Below are 6443 nucleotides of genomic sequence, written 5' to 3' on the forward strand. Positions count from 1 at the left end.
GCTTTTTGTTTTCCAAGAATCAGATCAAGATTCTTGGAACTCAAAGTGAACCGTTCCAACGTAGTCTTCAAATCCTTGACTTGACTTTTCAAGCTAGAATTCTCTTCCTCAAGTTTTTGAACTTAAGTTAAGGTTCCAGTATGAACAGATTCAGTCAAGGATTCATTATTAGTCGCTTCTTTAAGGGATGTTACCTCCTTTAGAAACAACTTGATCCGAACTTTGGACTTAGCTACTTTATGCATTAAATAATTAATTAAACTGTAAAGGTGATTCGTACTTACAGAGGGGTTTTGTCCTTCGAAAACGGATACGGATCCGTGGCTTCTCTCGGACTCAGCTTCCGATTCATCCTCGCTTCCGGATTCGTTGGTGTAGTCCCGGGTCGTCAACGCGAGAAAACTCATCTGCTCGAGTTCTTCGTCGTCGTATTCCTCAGAGGAGGACTCATCCCATGTTGCCTTTAGGGCCTTCTTTCTCCTTGATTTCTTCGGATCCTTCTGGTTCGGGCAGTTCGCCTTAATGTGCCCCTTCTGATTGAACCCGTAGCACGTCACCTCGAATTTGACTTTTGAGCTTGGTTGGGCTTCTTTGGACTGGATGGCCTTTCTGACATCCTTTTTGTTGAAGTCTTTCTTTTTGTAGAGTTTCTTCACTAGGTTGATGATTTTGATTGTGAGATCATCATCGTCATCGTCCGAATCTAGTTCTTCTTCTGACTCCGGTTCGGTTCTACGTTTTGTTTTCGATTCGCGTGCTCTTCCTGTACCTGCAACCAAAGCCAACCCTTTCTCGGCAGGGCGTGCATTAATCTGCTCATGCAACTCAAATTCGGAGAATAACTCGTCTAATTTAATGCAAGAAAGATCCTTAGAGACCTTGTAAGCATCTACCATTGATGCCCACAAGGTGTTCCTTGGAAAAGCGTTCAGAGAGTACCTGATTATGTCCCAGTTCTCCACCTTTTGTCCGATCGCATGAAGGCCATTGAGTAGATCTTGTATCCGGGCGTGGAGTTAGGTAGCCATCTCACCTTCCTGTAATTTAATATTGTATAATTTATTAAAAATTAAGTCCCTCTTACTTACCTTGGTGTCAGAGGTCCCTTCGTGAAGCTCGATCAGCTTCTCCCATAGCTCCTTGGTGCTCGAGAATAGGCCGACGTGGTTTAGCTCCTCCTTCGTCAATCCGCACTGTAGGGTGCACGTTGCTCTGGCATTTGCCTCCACCTTCTCGATTGTTGTTGGATCCCAGTTTTCGCAGGGTGTTGGTTTGCCATCTTCGTCAGCTGGTAGTTCAAATCCGATCTTGATGATCATCCACATCTCGAACTGGATCTTCAGGAAGTTCTCCATTCTGCCCTTCCAGTAACCGAAGTCCTCTCCGGTGAAGAGTGGGGGACGGACAGTGTTGTAGCCTTCTTGTTGGGTCATTTAAATCTGACACGGAAAGATAACAAAAGAATATCCCAGGACTTGATCCTGGATTAGTAGTGTGGTATGAAAATAAGGGTAAATTACGTTCTCGAGTGGTGTTGCACTGACTTCAAGAAAAGAATTCGATAAGGAAAAAAACTTGATCAGAAAATAGCAATTTTGCTAATTCCAATCGACTCCGAAAAATAGAAAACACCACGAAAGAAATGTGTGATTGGTGGTTACACCACATCAACACTACCCTGTTCTGATACCAATTGTTGGGTCGAAAGTGCTAGAGGGGGGTGAATAGCACTCGTGGCTTTCACACTTTTCGTATTCAAAAATTTAAGTAACGCGGTGGAAAGTAAAAAATACACACACAAGAAGACCAAGATTTACTTGGTTTGGAGCCTAGGGCGACTCCTACTCCAAGGCCCACCCTCTTTAAGCGTTTATTGTGGGCAACAACTATAATTGTGTAAATCTTTTACAAAAGGAAATACAGATGCTTAATAAAAAATGACACTACCGACAATACAAGAGATGAGTGGAAATTAGTCGTCAGTTGTAGGAGCAGCAGAGTGTTGCTTGAGTGTTCGAAGCAGCGTACGAGCGCACAAGATGTTTTGTTCGAGATTGATAATTAGGCTGCTTCCTGAGGCTCCTTTTTATAGGCTCTATAAGACTGGTCCAGATCCCCAAGTCTCGGGATCAGGTTTGACCCGAGGCGGATCGGTCGACCGATCCCCACGTTCGATCGATCGATCAGGCGATCTCCTCCTATCCGATCCACCCGACCCGCTCGCTCCGCTTCGATCTGGTCAAGTATTATCCCCGGTTCGATCGACCAATCCCCTGGTTGAGCTCGATCCATTCGCTGGATATCTGATCTGCTGCTTTGGGGGTTCGATCGACCGATCCCGGTCAATTCTGACCCTACACAGAAACTGTTAGAAATGTTTTCCTGCAAAACAGAGTTAGAATATAGCAGAGAATATATAGGTAAGTAAATTGACAGTCTTCGGACTGCCTGGTTCTGAATTCGGATTTCTGACCGGAAACCCTAAGTCAAACCGACGTCTACTGTTCCCTCTTCCGGGGAACGCATCCTCACCTACTCCCCTCAGGAGAGATTACCTGATGCCAGTCCGGTCCTCCAGATCGACTGGACTTTCTGCCTAGGGTTATCACCTCCTATGACCTAGGGTTACCGCCCACCTAAGGTTACCACCCCCTAGGACCTAAGGTTAACCCCCCTTAGGATTTTCCTCCACTTAGGGTTACCGCCCCCTAGGACCTAAGGTTGTCGCCCCTTAGGGTTTCCCTCCACCTAAGGTTACTACCCCCTAGGACTTAGGGTTACCACCCCTCGGGTTTTCACCTTGCCTAACCGCAGCTAGGACTTTTGCCTAAGAACACTTAGGACTTTAATTTCCTGCAATCTCCATCAGACATGTTAGATCACAAATAAGCTTAATTTTGACTCCTTTGCCATTATCAAAACTTGGGTTCGATCGTCGGATGCTTCCCGCACCAACAAATTCTAACTTGAAAGGTAAAGTCAAGCGACTCAAGAAATGTTGAAAAAGTTTGAGCTGGGATCCAAGTGTCTAAATATGGTACTTGGGTCGCAACGAGTCATGTACAACAAATCGGGACTTGGCTATAACCTAACAAAATCAGCAAATCGTATCTATCTCTAATCAGTCAAAATGTTAGAAATCAAGTCTAAGCATGGATCTCTAAAAAATATTTAACTAAACCAATCAAAACAAACCAATATTTGATCCCTAAGAGTCAAATTCATTACTTAAATAGACCATATCTAAGCTATGACTTAGGGGGAGCAAATAGAAAATTAGTTCAACCAACTTGATCTACTATGCATGCTTAGAATTAGGTTTACTTTTCTGCTTAGCTCAGAATGGTTAGTTAAAAAGGTTTACCAAACCCTAATAATATAGCATCGGAATGAATTAGGATAATAGTATGTCAAAGAAGCTTTGTCGAATGTATGTTTAGGCTGAATCTTGGGTATTCAACCTAGTACACTAGACTTAGTGGATCTAACCGAAGCTACCCCAGTCAAACATTGGCTAGTTAGACCAAAACATAGTATTAAACTTTTGGGGCAAGACTATTTTGGAAAGTATTCAGCAAGTGATCCACCGTTGATATACAAGAAGATCATATGTCTCACCACTGAATTAAAAATTTATCCTTAGGAAGCTTGCTTGATTAATCCAAAGCTAAGTTTCAATCTAACATGGGTTGAGCAACCTTTTTTATAGGCTTTTTAATCTAAATCGAATCAACTTTAATTTAACCTTAAAATCAAAATTCTAAACTTAATTAAAAATATCTTAAAACTTAATTAAAAATTATTTTTAAAAACTTAATTAAAAATTATTTTTTAAAACTTAATTAAAAATTATTTTTAAAATTAATTAAAATTATTTTTAAAAACTTAATTAAAAATATTTTAAACTTAATTAAAATTTATTTTTAAAACATAATTAAAAATATTTTAAACTTAATTAAAATTTATTTTAAAAACATAACTAAAATTATTTTAAAACTCAATTAAAATTATTTTAAAACTCAATTCAAATTATTTTAAAACTTAATTCAAATTATTTTATAAAAAACTTAATTAAAATTATTTTAAAATTTAATTAAAAATTATTTTAAAAACTTAACTATAAATATTTTAAAACTTAATTAAAAATATTTTAAAACTTAATTAAAATTATTTTTAAAAACTTAATTAAAATTATTTTAAAATTTATTTTAAAAACTTAACTAAAAATATTTTAAAACTTAATTAAAATTATTTTTAAAATTTTAATTAAAAATATTTTAAAACTTAATTAAAAATTATTGTAAAACTTAATTCAAATTATTTTTAAAAAATAGTTCGGTCGACCAAACCCAGCGCAAACATTGCAAACCGGTTGTTGTGCCTTCAATTTATCGGTCAACTGAAACACTGATTCAGTCGATTGAAAACGTAAGATAAACGCTGAAAATTGAACCAACCTTTAATTAGTTGGTCGACCGAATACCTTGTTCGGTAGACCGAAAGCTTGAATTCACCCTCATCCAATGCGAAAAAGTATAGCAGTTATCAATGTCTCGATCGACAGAAAATCTTGTTCGGTCGACCGAACACCAAAACTCTTTTCCTGATTGGTTGAAGATTTTAAGGGATTGGTCGACCGATCGAAGGCTATAAAACTAACCCTCGGACATAAGCCGAGTCTCACCCAAACCCTTCCTCCCTTTCGTCTCCTTCTACGCCTTTTAAGTTTTAAAGATCATTCTTCGTTTACAACCTTCCTTGGAACACGATTATGCCTCAATAATTTCTATCCAAACATCCTTTCTTTTATTAATTACTATTCATTTATTCGATTCTTTTAATATTAGTAAAAAGAGTCACACAACTGCACAAAGGGAGGCTAATTCCTTAAATCCCAGCCAAGACCCTAGATTTTCCACCGAAGATCTACGTAAATCATTTCAAAATAAAAAATTCAAAGTGATAGGGACTCATTATCTTGACCTTCAATTCTATCAAACATATTGTCCAAAGGACATAGACATCACGCAACATTTTTAACTTGATAGTATTGTTTTCTGTCGGCATGCATATAATCTAATTCTGTGTTCTAAATTTTATCACAACTTGTGTGAACTCGACTCCCATCACTATAAGACTAGAGTTGCAACCCGAGATATGTTGTTTGACCTTGATATATTTCTCAGGTTTTTACGAATCCAACCTTCTGTTAACCACATCTTTTTTAGTTCTTTCCTTCCTGACATTCTGCCCGCTCCTTTCGCTCATCTGACCCTGGATCTTATGTATGTTGATTTCTATGAGGGGCCACATCCAAAAAAGATGTCCACTGTACCACTCAGTCCAACTGACAATGACTTTTATAAGATGATTGTATCTTGCATTCATCCTCTATCATCTAGAAATCAGGGAGTTCTGTGTCCAATACATCTTTTTCTGATGTACGCACTGAGACACATACTCGACTTTGACTTGGGTTACTGGATTTTCATATCCATTATCTATTATTTGGGGTACAACACCTAGGCACAACACCCCGAATAAAGTTCACATGATCTAGTGCCACGTTCTCACTACCTACATTGCTCTCTAGGTGTAGGAGTTCACCGAGGTGAATTGTGTTAGAGTGTATACTAAAAGCCTAGCTTTTGGTATAAACATTTATCTAGAAATAAGAATCACATTGGTCAAATATCTACATTTATGATAAATGTAGTTGTTCAATTAATTTATATTGTAGATAACATGGTGTGTGGTGTCACACACAGAGGATCATGTTATCAGTACCTTATAAATTATAAACAGTAGCTCACGACCATAAATGGAAAGGAACAAACCATTGGAAGGTCGTAGTGTAATTAGGTATTAGTTTATCTTAACTATATAATTACACTAGTACACTTAGAGTGTATTGAGTAGGACAATTAGAGGTCGTTTCTTTTATACTGACTTTATAAAGAAACAAAGGCCTCAGTTATTATGGAAGTGTGTGCTCTTAATCCTAATATAATAACGAGCACATATATTTGATATTTATTTCTTTAATTTATCAATGGGTGAGATTTAGTTCGATGAATCAATAAACCCGATAAGTTGGGAAATGATATCACTTATAGTGTGTGTTGTTGATTATAGAAGGAAACTGTGTCCTAGTGATCTAGGTTGAGAATGTCCCCAAGAGGAGCTCATAAGGATTGTCATGTTAAACCCTGCAGGTGGACTTAGTCCGACATGACGATGAAGTTGAGTGGTACTACTCTTGGAGCTAGATATTAATTAAGTGAGTTGTCAGTAACTTACTTAATTAGTGGACATTTGTTATCTTAAACACAGGGAGACTAACACACTCATAATAAGAAGGAGCCCAAAATGTAATTTGGGATTGGTGCGGTAGTTCAATAATAGTTCTTTAGTGGAATGAATTATTATTGATGAAATTAAGT

Source organism: Zingiber officinale, chromosome 2B, assembly GCF_018446385.1.
Source record: "Zingiber officinale cultivar Zhangliang chromosome 2B, Zo_v1.1, whole genome shotgun sequence".
NCBI lineage: Eukaryota > Viridiplantae > Streptophyta > Magnoliopsida > Zingiberales > Zingiberaceae > Zingiber > Zingiber officinale.